Source organism: Trichosurus vulpecula, chromosome 5 (assembly GCF_011100635.1).
Source record: "Trichosurus vulpecula isolate mTriVul1 chromosome 5, mTriVul1.pri, whole genome shotgun sequence".
Classification (NCBI taxonomy): Eukaryota; Metazoa; Chordata; class Mammalia; order Diprotodontia; family Phalangeridae; genus Trichosurus; species Trichosurus vulpecula.
In genome coordinates, this window is record NC_050577.1 from 34,390,927 (window position 1) to 34,404,290 (window position 13,364).

At 40.5% G+C, this 13,364-nt stretch overlaps 1 pseudogene; it reads left to right on the plus strand.

Moving 5' to 3' along the window:
• Positions 1–11,868: 11,868 nt before the first annotated feature.
• LOC118849807 lies at positions 11,869–12,734 on the plus strand (annotated as a pseudogene).
• The last annotated feature ends 630 nt before the right edge of the window (positions 12,735–13,364 follow it).

Consider the following 13,364-nt stretch of genomic DNA (forward strand, 5'->3'; position numbering starts at 1 on the left):
CACTAGTTTCTACTGCTCCTGCGCCAACCTCTCTTTGACACCTTTTTTGGTGTGATTCTGCAAACATCAAAAAAAAAAGTGGTCCCTAGGTGACTCACCTTCCTTTTAGTCAGGCTCCCCATCTTGTTCTTTAACTTTCTTGATGAGCTGAAATTCATTCTCTTCATCTGAGGACTCCATGGACAAACAGCCTAGCCTCTTCCTCAATACGTAAAATTTCACCCCCACTTTCTCCAGTGAAATCTTCTCCTTTCTCATTGTAAATGAATGAATGGAGGAGAGGGTTCTCACAAATGACCCGACAGTGATAGCAGAGGTAGAAGCAACATACTGTCCAACCTGAGAGACACCAAACAATCAACATAGACAATATAATTGACTTACCCTTTGCTCTTTCAATTGTTGTAGCCCCTCAACTGTAATAGAGACATTTCAAAAATGGTTGGGTCCAGGAGAGAAAGATTATGAATTTTCACTTAGACTTATTAAACTGAAGATACTTACAAAGCAACCAGTTTGAAACATCCAGTTGGCATTTGGTGATGTGGGATTGGAACTTGGGAGACAGCCTGGTGCTAGAAATGTAGAACTGAGAGTCATCTACAGAGCTGGTAAGTCGACAAGCATTTATTAAGCACTTCTTTTGCATCAGGCACCATGCTAAGCATGGGAAGACAAAGAAAAAGACAACAGGATTTTTCTAATGGGGGAGGCAGCGTGTCAATAACCGTGTGCATACAAGATATATACAGAGGAGATGAAATGTAACTTCAGAGGGAAAGGGTGGAGGAATTGGACTAGGAAGGGGCTCTTGAAGAAAATCGGATGCTAGCTAAGTCCTAAAGGAAGCCAGGAAAAGTAAGAAGCAAGGATAAGGAGGAAGAGATGTTAAAGGCATGGAGGACAGCTAGTCAAAGTCATATAGATGGGAGGTGATGTTACATGTGAGGAATAGCCACTAGACAGGAATGGGGAACCTTCAGCCTCAAGGCCACGTGCAGACTCAAGGCTGCAGGCTCCCCATCCCTGTACTACGCCAATGGATCTGGATTATAGAGTGCATAGAAGCAAGTCAAGTGTACAATGACCAAGAGCTTTAAATGCCAAACAAAAGACTCTATAGGTGATCCTATAGATAATAGAGAGACACTGGAGTTTATTTAGGGGGAAGAGTCGACTTGATCAGCCTTGTGCTTTAGGGGAAATCACTTTAGCATCTGAGTAGATTATAAAGTGGGGAGGCACTTGAGGCAGGGAGACTTAAATGAAGGTTTTTGCAATAATCTTTTGAGGAGTGATGAAGACTTAAGGTACCAGCTATGTAAGTGAGAAAAAAGGAGACATGTACTAAGAGATGTAAAGATAGAAATGTCAGTACTTGACAAGAGACTGGATACATGGAGTGAGTAAAAATGAAGAGTGGAGGATGACACTGAAGCTGATAATTAAGCCCATGGGAGCTAATGAGATCACCACAAAAAAAGTGTTATGAAAGAAGTGCTTCACAAAGTACTGTGTCTATTTTAATTCATTTGATATTCCCAACAAAGCCACTAGACAGGTAGTGCTAGTAGATTATCTTCATTTGACTAATGAGGAGATGGAATCTCAGAAAAAATTGAACTGGCTTGTCCAAGGTCATACTCTCAGGAAATGGAGGAGCTTTGATTTCATTCCAGAACATAAGCTCTAGGACTGAGAGTGACCTTGGAGAACATGTGAGGCATCATGGAATGAATACTGACACCAACAGCTGTTCAATGATGATGATGAAGATGATAATCATGAGCATTTAACTTCTATGTAATGTCAAGATAATATTACACCACCTATGGGCATTGTTCAGAAGAAATCACTCTAAAAATGTCTTGATTCCTTCAAAATTCTCCTCAAGTGACACCTTCTACATGAAGCTAATCCCCGATTCTTCCAGTAGCTAGTACCTACCCTCACCAAAAATTTTGTCTTGCATTTATTCTATATATATTTGGCAAGCACTTATATGTGTAAATATCTCCCTAAAGAGACAATGAGTTCCTTGAGGATGAGAATGTTTTCACTTATCTTTCTACTCCCCAGTAGCTAGCACAAAATCTGACACCTAGAAGGCACTTAACAGATGCTTATTCATTGACCAATTGACTGACAAAATGGGAGGTATTATCACCTAGTCCAATCCTCTCACTTTCTAGATAATGAAATTAAAGTCAGGAAAGTGGCATTATTTTCCTAGGTTTCACTGGCAATAGATAGCCGAGCCAGGAATCAAAAATCAGTTCCCTGACTCCAGATACAATATTTGTACCCCTCTACCATGGCTTTATGACTCCAAGTCTACTGCATTTTCAACTATATTATCTATTCACAAAATTAGCATAACATTATTTCTTCCCATGATTATAAATAAGGAACCATTAGATGGTGAAACACACAAGCTAGAATGACCAAGATATTTCATTTTTTAATTTTTCTTGATATGAAAATTTTTGCATATTCCATCTACTCTATCAGCAATAACTGAGCAACCGCCTCTAATCCTCTATACTGCCAAATTCTTAACTTCTTTGTCCTACTATAGACATTTTCCAGCTGTTTCCCATGCCTATAAAGGCAGAATCATGGGTAATTTCAAAATGTACTTGTTTTCCTTTTAAAAACATTATTGGTTGATTGAATTCATTAAGCACCTACTGTTTGCCAGTCGCTGTGCGAGGCACCGGGAATATAAAGACAAATATGAAATGATTCCTACCCTCAAGGAGCTTCATATCTCTGCTTTTGACAAATGTTCAGAGACAACAGCCTTTTTTCTGCTTTTGGTAAGTATTCAGAGACAATAGCCCTTTTTCCCCCATAGCTTTTCACCTGTTCCAGTGGTCTCTGTCTACCTTCATTGAAACTGTCACTTTCCTCTCTATCCCAAATAAGAAATTCTTCAAAAGATCCTCAGGGAATAATGAATTCTAATGCAGCAGTTAAGATTAGAAGAGCATGACATTCTTAATGGGAAATGATCCAAAGAGAGTGAAAAAATAATTAAGGAAATTAAAGCCTTCCAATAAATACAGAGCAGAAATACAATGGCTCCCTTTTATACCGCTGGTACTATAGGCTAATACCATCACATATGTCAGGGTCTATTTTACATAAAGCTTTTATCACACACCTTTTTAAGTTTCAAGGAAGATATTTTGACTCACGGTATAAAGAAGACCATTTGGAAATGAAGAACACTAGAGTAAAATTGGAAAACAACTCTCATATTTTAAGAATTATTAGTTTAATATTTTCCATATATTTTATAATTGAGAGGTAGTGTGGCATGACAGAGAGGCAGACTTGAAGCCAAGAAGATATGAGTTCAAGTCTCACCTCTGACACATACTGGCTTTGTGACCTTGGGCAAGTCACTGAATCTCTCAGAGGCTCTCTAAAATTGTCAGTTGCAGAGAAGGTGCTGAATACCTCCGGTAGAGGAACAAGTTCTCCATACCAATGATACATTTGATTTCTACTGGGAAAGAAACAGGAAACTGAGTCCATGAGGCTGATCACTCTGCCGTAATTAGAAAGGGGTGCACAACTAGGTTTATATTTATCTACTCCTCTAAATATTTATGACATTTAAAAGTTTGAGAGACATAATTTCTGGGTAATTAGTAATTTTATTAATAATGCCAGCATTTTAATAAAAGAGGTCAGTGGCACTCTCCAATGCCAAATATAATCATGGGGGCAGGCTTACATGCCCTTAAAAAGCCAGTGTTCCAGAGGGGTGGCAATTGACTCTGAATGGTTAACAAGTAATGGGAAAGAATGAATATTACAATGAGGAGCTGGACCTACTCTAATGAACTTTGATTACCATTTACTTCTAAATTACCCCCCCCCAGCCTTGGGCAATCTAATCTAAGACTTTATCCCCACCCAAACCTGAGTAGAACACAATGGGCAGTAACTCGACTTAGATTAGACTCCTTATGGGGGCTATATCTTGCCACTGGACCCAAATGGCTCTGGAGGAGAAAAAGAGGCTGGTAACTTTGCACAGCCTTCCCTCACTTAAATCAAATTCAATTGCAAGTGATGGCACCATCTTCCTGATGTCATGGTCTTCTTTGAGAACCAACCAAAAGACGAACAACAACAACAAACTCCTTGTAAAGTTTGGTGGAGTTGGACCACAATTAAGGAGAAAGTTAGTTCAGCCTTCAGAGACTGAGCTGTTAAAATGAAGATTTTTTTGAAAAGCGGGGAACTTTGATCTTCATAAATCATTGGTTATTAATAATCATTTTTCTCGTATCGTTAGACTAGGGGAATAATTTTTAGGGTCAAACTATGCTCCTAATTGCTATTTCTTTCTTTTTTTTTGATGGCTATTTTTAATAGAGAAGTGTTACAAGCTATATATCCAAACCTTGACTCCCTTCCTACCACACACATAGTGAATAGCAAATAAACCCATTCATGCAAGGCAATAGTATGTAGAAATCATAGAAATAATACAGATGAGACCATACCAAACAATACACAGAGTAAATGAGCTCACTCACTGTGAATGAAATACCTCAGCTCAACAATATACAAAATGAGCATATTCAGCCATTACTTAAAGACCTCCAATGCTGGGGAAACTCACCACCCGTCTAGGATGCCCATTTGACTCTAACTGGCCTCTCTGCAAATTCTACCCCTTGCTCCTAATTGCCCTCAGGATTTGAGAAAAAACAAATCCAATCTATCTTCCATAGGACAGTCTCTCTTTAAGAATATTAGTACAGACATTTTCAGCTTACCTGTGTCTTCAATTCATACAAACTACAAACCAGAACTGTGGGAATCAATGAATTTGTAAATGAATATGGGTGATTCTACATTTCAAATTAAAAGATTTGAAAGGGCACATCAAAATCCAATATATCTTTCTAAATGTTGAAAGTTTATTCTGATTTCTAAAGTTTTTTGTTGTTCTGAGACCCGATTCCATAATTCAGAAAGAATGAAAAATGAGAAATGATTTATTTTCATGACATAAATAAATACAGCCCATAATTATCTCTCTAAAGCATCATCAATAACCACCAAGCTGATGATAAAGCTTTCAGTCCCTTTCCTTCAGCTCTATGCAATTCAAGTTAGCTAATACTGTATTTGCAGAACAACACAGACAAGGTGAATTTCAAGGTTACCTTTTATGGCATAAGCTATTCTTACTCCTTCATCCTACAGCAAAATGTCTTCTACCCCTGTCATACTATCTGCATTTTTACTTTCAGGTTTATTTTATAGGTGACATCAAAAAAAGTCCCTAATGAAAAAAACTCATAAAATCATTTATTTAAGGACATCCTGTCTCTGTTTAGGGAATGTTCAATTCATTTCTAGGTGAAGGTACTTTTTTTAATATTCTTTAGAAGTGCTGGACCTATTCACTGGGGGCCATTCCTACCCATCTGTTTTAGATATGATGACCTCATGTGACCACAGTCTAACTCTAGTGGTTGCTACATTAGGCTCATGGTCTGATGAGTCACATTCAAAGGCTCAGGTTCGTAATTATTCTGCCCTTGAAACTGTAGTTACAAAATGTATAAATATCTCCTGACTACACCCCCACTTAGAGAACAAAACTTTCTAATGGACTCAGGGCTGGAACCCCAACCCCAGCCTAGGACAAGGCACTTTCCATGGGTGGTGCAGTAGATAGAGCGATGGGTCTGGAGTCAGAAAGACCCAAATTCAAATCTAGCCTTAAACACGTAGTAGCTATGTGACCTTGGCCAAGTCACTTAACCCTATTTGCCTCAGTTTCCTCATCTGTAAAATGAGCTGGAGAAAGAAATAGCAAACCACTCCAGTATCTTTGCCAAGAAAACCCCAAATGGGGTCATGAAGAGTCAGACATGACTGAAAATGACTGAACAGCAACAGTTCCAAACCAGGCAAAGTTTCTTTGCCTCAAGAGATGAGGGGGAAAAAACACCTCACCAAACCCAAGAAGTCTATGCAGGTCCAGGTCATGCTTACGCACTCCAGGGGCACCTCTAATACTACCCCAAACAGGAGAAGAGTTCACCTGCAGTCCTAAGACCTCCTCCTTGCCTAGTCCCACACCCAACAGGCAGCACAAAACTTGAAAGAAACAAACCTCTGTCCTGGCAGCCCTGGAGCTCACCTTTGGGCCTTGTCTGCTCACAAGGATGACTTCTGTTGACTTTAAAAACCTGGATCTTCCCTGTCAGTGTCCTTTTGCTTTAACTAGCTGGCTTCATCAGACTTCATCTCTGGTCCACTTAGACCTATAGTATGCAACTATTCTGAACTGTTGTAGATTTCCTTCAATCAAGCCAATGTAACTGAGCTGCTGGGCTGGACTGTGGGAGATCCAAGTTCAAATGCAGTCTCTGATATTTACTGGTTGTGTGGCCATAAGCATGTTACCTTTAATTTTACCTAAATTTCCTCCTTTGTAAAATGGGCATAAAGTACCCTGTAGTACTTATTTCATGGAATTGTTGGGAAGCTCAAATGAGATAATGTATTAAGGTACTTTGGAAACTAGGAACTTGGAAATATCTGTGGGGTGGGGGAGGGGAAGAAACCTGTGGCCTTGAGGCCACATATGACCCTCTAGGTCCTCAAGTGCAGCCTTTTGACTAAATCAAAACTTCCCAGAACAAATCACCTTAATGAAAGGATTTATTCTGTAAAACTTGGACTCAGTGAAAAGGACGCACCTGAGGAAGTATGCAGGTTCCCTACCCCTGGTAAGCCATGCTTGCCTAGACCTCTGGGAACTATCGGTCTTTGTATCCCAAGCCAGACTCCTGGTCCCAGTTCTTCGTCAAAAGGTTGCTCTTTCTCCCTGCCACCTAAAGCCCAAGTCACATTAAGAATGCTTCTTTGTTAGCAACCTGATATCATGTCAGTCTCTCAATGTGTCAGTCAAGAAGCAAAATTAAGCACCTAACATGTGCCCATCACTGTGCTAAGCACTGGGGATACTGAGAAAGGCAAACCTCCATCCATGCCCTCAAGAAGGCATTAGTATCTGGGAGACTAGGAAAGGCCTCCAGCAGAAGGTGGGATTGGAGTTGAGTCTTAAAGGAAACCTGAGAGGTGGTGAGATACAGGAGAGGAGGATTAGAACCCAGGTTTTCTTATTTCTAGCCCTCCCACTCTCTACTACTCTGTGAGCTAATAATCAACTCAGAGCAGTACCAAATATTTTTTCTTGACTGTCTATTCCATGAAAAAATATTTAGTTAGGCATTTCCATGCATTCAAAGACTTGAACTGAACTATATATACCCACATGAAGTAAACTCATTATAAATCAAAACTGGATTCACACATATTGAGGTCTGAAACTACGACAAGATGCAGAGGCCTTATTTAGAAGCTATTATCTCTGAGATATTTCAAGGACTCTCATAATGTGAAGCTCTAAAAGTATGCTTACTGAGTTGGAGCTTGAGTGTGGCATTATTTTGTTGTTTTTAGTCATTTTTTCAGTTGAGTCCTACTCTTTGTGACCTCATTTGGGGTTTTCTTGGCAAAGACATTGGAGCAGTTTACCATTTCTTTCTGCAGCTCATTTTACAGATGAGGAAAATGAGGCAGATAGGGTAAAGTGATTTGCCAAGGTCACACATTCATTAAGTGTCTGAGGTCATATTTGAACTCAGGAAGATGAATCTTTCTAATTCCAGGCCCAGCACTCTGTGCATTGTAGTGACACCTAGTGGCCCCGAAATTATTAAGCACATGACTATACTTTGTTCCTGCATAGGGGAATTTCCTTTCAATATAGTGTAGTAGAAAGCAGGAAAGATTTGGAGTCTAAGAACCTGGATTTAAATCTCTGTTTTGCTACTTATTAACTGTGTGACATCGGACAAGTCACTTAACCTCCCTATGCTTTGATTTCTTCATCTGTAAAATGAAGGGGTTGGATTGGATGGCCTCAGATGTCCCTCAAGCCATACATCTATGATTCTAAGTCACTTAATAGCTCTGTGCCTCACTTTCTCCATTTGTAAAATGAAGAGATTGGGCTAGATGGCTTTTCAGTACCTTCCAGCATTTGATCTTATGAAATTTAGATCCTATGAAACAGTGGGAGAATTGGATTACTAACACTGGAAAAGTTCTTCACACTTTGTTTTATGCAAGTGATTTTGTTACCTAATTATCAACTACTGTAATAGTATAACTCTTTAAGAAAGAGCTCCAAACATTCCAAAAAAAACCGCAAGGTCTGCAGTGACTTTTTAATTTATGCCCTGAAGATATGACCTTAAGAGCCGATGAAGTGCCATTGGATTCAGCGGACTGGGGAGTATGGAAAGCAAGTCCTCCCCTTTCAGCACTGTTTGACAATAGGCACTTAGAGACCTGAGTAAGCCCCAGGAGATTAATGAGGTACTACAAGGCTCTAATGAATAATGGAATATTTTGAAATTTATTTTGTGTTTTATTCATTTAACTCCAATCCATTTAACAGCTGAAGTTCTCACTCCAAAGCTTTGGGATGAAAAGAGTTTATTAATGTATGAAGTTTTATTTCATCTATCATTTATTAATTTATTTACAAAAGGTGGTTTCAACCTATACTAGCAAAGTGAAAATTGAATGTTTTGGAGGGTTTGTAGTCAACAAATTTTTTCTTCAACAGGTTAAACAGGGACATTTGAACTCTGACCAAGAAAATCTTTGCTACCAAAGTGCTTTCTCTTCACAGAAAAATAGGATCAGGAGGTGGAGCCAAGATGGCTGCTAGAAAGCAGGGACATCTGGAAGGTCCCCCCCTCCAGATCCCTCCAAAAACCTATAAAAATGGCTCTGAACAAATTCTGGAGCTGCAGAACCCACAGAATAGCAGAGGGAAGCAGGGCTCCAGCCCAGGATAGCCTGGATGGTCACTGGGTAAGGTCTATCCCACAGAGCTGGGAGCAGAGCAGAGCCCAGCGTGGGCTGCACCTGGACCAACCAGACTGGGAGTCAGGTGGAACAGGCCCTAGTTCCCTAAATCAGTGAGCTGTGGCACTTACCAGACTTCTCAACCCACAAACACCAAAGACAACAGAGAAGGTTAGTGGGAAAAGCTGTGGAGACAGAGTGAAAGGAGTTCCCCATTCAGCCACTGCCCCAGGGGAAGCAGAGGTGGTGCAGCTCTGAGGACAGAACTACAGCTGCAGTTACTTCCAGCCCCAGGCCTATCTGGTGGGAGGAATTAAGGGGTGGATCAGAGCAGGAGTGCAAAACCTGCTTAAGATCTGAGTCATGGTCTGGATTGGTGGTTCTTGGGGGAGAAGGAGTTCTCTTGTGGCAGAGCTTGCTGTGTAGAAATAGCTTTGAAAACAACAGCGCAACCCTTCAAGCTTGGGACAAAGTACTCTCTACTCTACAAGCAGTCATACCCCAACAAAAAACTCAAGGGTCAAGTAGTTGGCTGGGAACATGGCCAGGCAGCGAACACAGACTCAGATTCAGACTCAGACTTTGGAGTCTTTCTTTGGTGAAAAAGAAGACCAAAACATACAGCCAGAAGAAGGCAACAAAGTCAAAAAGCCTTCATCAAAAGCCTCCAATAAAAACATGAACTGGTCTCTGGCCATGGAAGAGCTCAAAAAGCATTTCGAAAAGCAAGTTAGAGAAGGGGAGGAAAAATTGGGAAGAGAAATGAGAGTGATGTGAGAAAACCATGAAAAACAAGTCCAGAACTTGCTAAAGGAGACCCAAAAAAATACTGAAGAAAACAACACCTTAAAAAATAGACTAGGTCAAATGGCAAAAGAGCTCCAAAAAGCCAATGAGGAGAAGAATGCCTTGAAAGGCAGAATTAGCCAAATGGAAAAGGAGATCCAAAGGACCACTGAAGAAATTACTACCTTAAAAATTAGACTGGAGCAAGTGGAAGCTAGTGACTTGATGAGAAATCAAATATTATAAAACAGAACCAAAGGAATGAAAAATGGAAGATGATGTGAAATATCTCATTGGAAAAACCACTGACCTAGAAAATAGATTCAGGAGAGATAATTTACAAATTGTTGGACTACCTGAAAGCTATGATCAAAAAAAGAGCCTAGATATCATCTTTCAAGAAATTATCAAGGAGAACTGCCCTGATATTCTAGAGCCAGAGGGTAAAATAGAAATTGAAAGAATCCACCAATCACCTCCTGAAAAAGATCCCAAAAAGAAAACCCCTAGGAATACTGTTGCCAAATTCCAGAGCTCCCAGATCAAGGAGAGAATACTGCAAGCAGCCAGAAAGAAACAATTTGAGTATTGTGAAAATACAATCAGGATAACACAAGATCTAGCAGCTTCTACATTAAGGGATAAAAGGGCTTGGAATATGACATTCTGCAGGTCAATGGAGCTAGGATTAAAACCAAGAATCACCTACCCAGCAAAACTGAGTATCATGCTCCAAGGCAAAATATGGATTTTCAATAAAATAGAGGACTTTCAAGCTTTTCAGTGAAAAGACCAGAGCTGAATAGAAAATTTGACTTTCAAACACAAGAATCAAGAGAAACATGAAATGGTAATCAAGAAAGAAAAGTCATAAGGGACTTACTAAAGTTGAACTGTTTTGTTTACATTCCTACATGGAAAGATGATGTGTATAATTCATGAGTCCTCAGTATTAGGGTAGCTGAAGGGAATATATATATATATATATATATATATATATATATATATATATATGTATGTATATGTGTGTGTATGTGTGTGTGTGTATATATATATATAGACAGAGGGAACAGGGTGAGTTGAATATGAAGGGATGATATCTAAAAAAAATAAAATCAAACTAAGGGATGAGAGAGGAATATATTGAGAGAGGGAGAAAGGGAGAGATAGAATGGGGTAAATTATCTCACATAAAAGTGGCAAGAAAAAGCAGTTCTGTTTGGGAGGAAAGAGGGGGCAGGTGAGGGGGAATGAGTGAATCTTGCTCTCATTGGATTTGATCTGAGGAAGGAGTAACATACACACTCAATTGGGTATCTTACCCCACAGGAAAGAAGGAGGAAGGAGATAAAACAGGGGGAACGATAGAATGGAGGGCATATAGAGGGAGGAGGTAATCAAAAGCAAACACTTTTGAAAAGGGACAGGGTCAAGGGAGAAAATTGGATAAAGGGGGATATGATAGGAAGGAGCAAAATATAGTTAGTCTTTCACAACATGAGTATTGTGGAAGGGTTTTACATAATGATACACATGTGGCCTATGTTGAATTGCTTGCCTTCTTAGGGAAGGTGGGTGGGGAGGGAAGAGGAGAGAGAATTTGGAACTCAAAGTTTTAAAAGCAGATGTTAAACAGAAGTTTTTGTTTAGGAAATAAGATATACAGGTAATGGGGCATAGAAATCTATCTTGCCCTATAAGAAAGTAAGGGAAAAGGGGATGGGGGGAGTGGGGTGACAGAAGGGAGGGCTGACTGGGCAACAAGGCAATCAGAATATATGCCATCTTGGATTTGGGGGCAGGGTAGAAATGGGGAGAAAATTTGTAATTCCAACTCTTGTGAAAATTAATGCTGAAAACTACAAGTATTAAATAAATAATGATTTTTTAAAAAGAAAACAAAAATAAGAAAAATTTTTTTAAAAAATAGGATCAAAGAGTGGGATACTGGTACAAAATGGAGCATGCTTTTGTTGGGTTTGCTGTACTGGTTTTGTCTGTTAGAAAGGAAGACTTGTTCTAGGGTGGTGGGGGAAAGTCATATCCGCAAATGACTCTGCTGTAAGAACAGAAGGCATCTTTCTGCAGTGCCCCGAAAAGGGTTCCATGCAGTGTTGTTCTTGGTTTCTGTTGTAACTGTAAAGGAAAACTTTCACAATGTCCAGAGCCTTGGATGTCTTGCAAATGAAGGGAGAGGATGTCCTCAGATTCCTTCCTGTAGGAAACTGGTGGCACCAATTTGGACTTCCAGATGGAATGGTATATCTACAAAAGAAAGAGCGATGGCATCTACATCATTAACTTGAAGAGAACTTGGAAAAAGCTTTTGCTGGCAGCTCATGCCATTGAAAACTCAGCTGATGTTAGTGTCAGCTCATCCAGGAACACTGGCCAGCGGGCTGTTCAGAAATTTGCTGCTGCCACTGGTGCCACACCTATTGCTGGACATTTCACACTGGGCAGCTTCACTAACCAGATCCAGGCAGGTTTCAAGGATTCTCACCCCTCTGGGGCACATCACCAGCCTCTGACTGAAGTATCGTATGTTAACCTCCCAACCACTGCACTGCGCAACACAGACTCTCCACTTCGCTATGTGGATATTGCCATTCCATGCAACAACAAGGGGGCTCATTCAGTGGGTGTGATGTGGTGGATGCTGGCCCGTGAAATCCTACATATACCTGGTACCTGGTACCATCTCTCATGAACACCTGTGGGAGGTTATGCCTGATCTTTACTTCTACAGGGATCCAGAGGAGATTGGAAAGGAAGCACAGGCCGCAGCTGAGAAGGCAGTGACAAAGGAAGAGTTTCAGGGTGAATGGACTGCACCTGCCCCAGAATTCACTGCTACTCAACCAGAAGTGGTAGATGGGTCTGAGGGAGTACAGGTGTAGTCTGTGCCCATTCAGCAGTTCTCCATGAAAGATTGGAGTGCTCAGCCAGCTACTGAGGGCTGGTCTGCGGCTTCTACTGCTCAGGCCACTGAGTGGGTAGGAACTACCACAGAGTGGTCTTAAGTTTTGCCCCAGGTGCTCTAATAGTGTTGGAAAAATGCTGATGGAAAATAAACATTGGTTTCTTACCAAAAAAAGAACAGAAGTCATTAAAAAATGTTTGAAAATATTTAATTGAATGAAAAGAACCTACTGAAGGGCTGGGGGTGGGTGCTGGCCCATCCTTCTTAGCAGGGCCGGCCATATTCAAATTTATGAAATCACGTCTGCCTCTCTGCGCCTTCCTCCCTTCACTTCCCTCCCAGCATTCAGATGTTCAGTTTCCTCTTGCCGTCTTTACCCACTCACCTATCAAAAAAAAAGCCCTTATTAATGACTTATTCTGTACTGTTTGTTGCCTCCCCTAGGGATAGTTGCATTTTAGAGCGTGGCAAAGTTGTAAGCTAACAGCATGGTGTTGGACCACTGGAATGAAAAGCCGTAATAGTAGTCATAGAGGCATAGTACACAAGAGGGGAGACACGGAACCTTCCTGGTGCTGATGAATGACGTCACACAGGCAGAGGGCCACCTGTTCTACTGTCTCTTCAGCTAAGATAAAGGAGCTAAGTCTCTTTGATGTTGTACTATGTTGGTCTTCTCCTGGCTTGTCCATTTAAGCCAGGGCTGACAAAAGATGCTGTGTTCTTTATC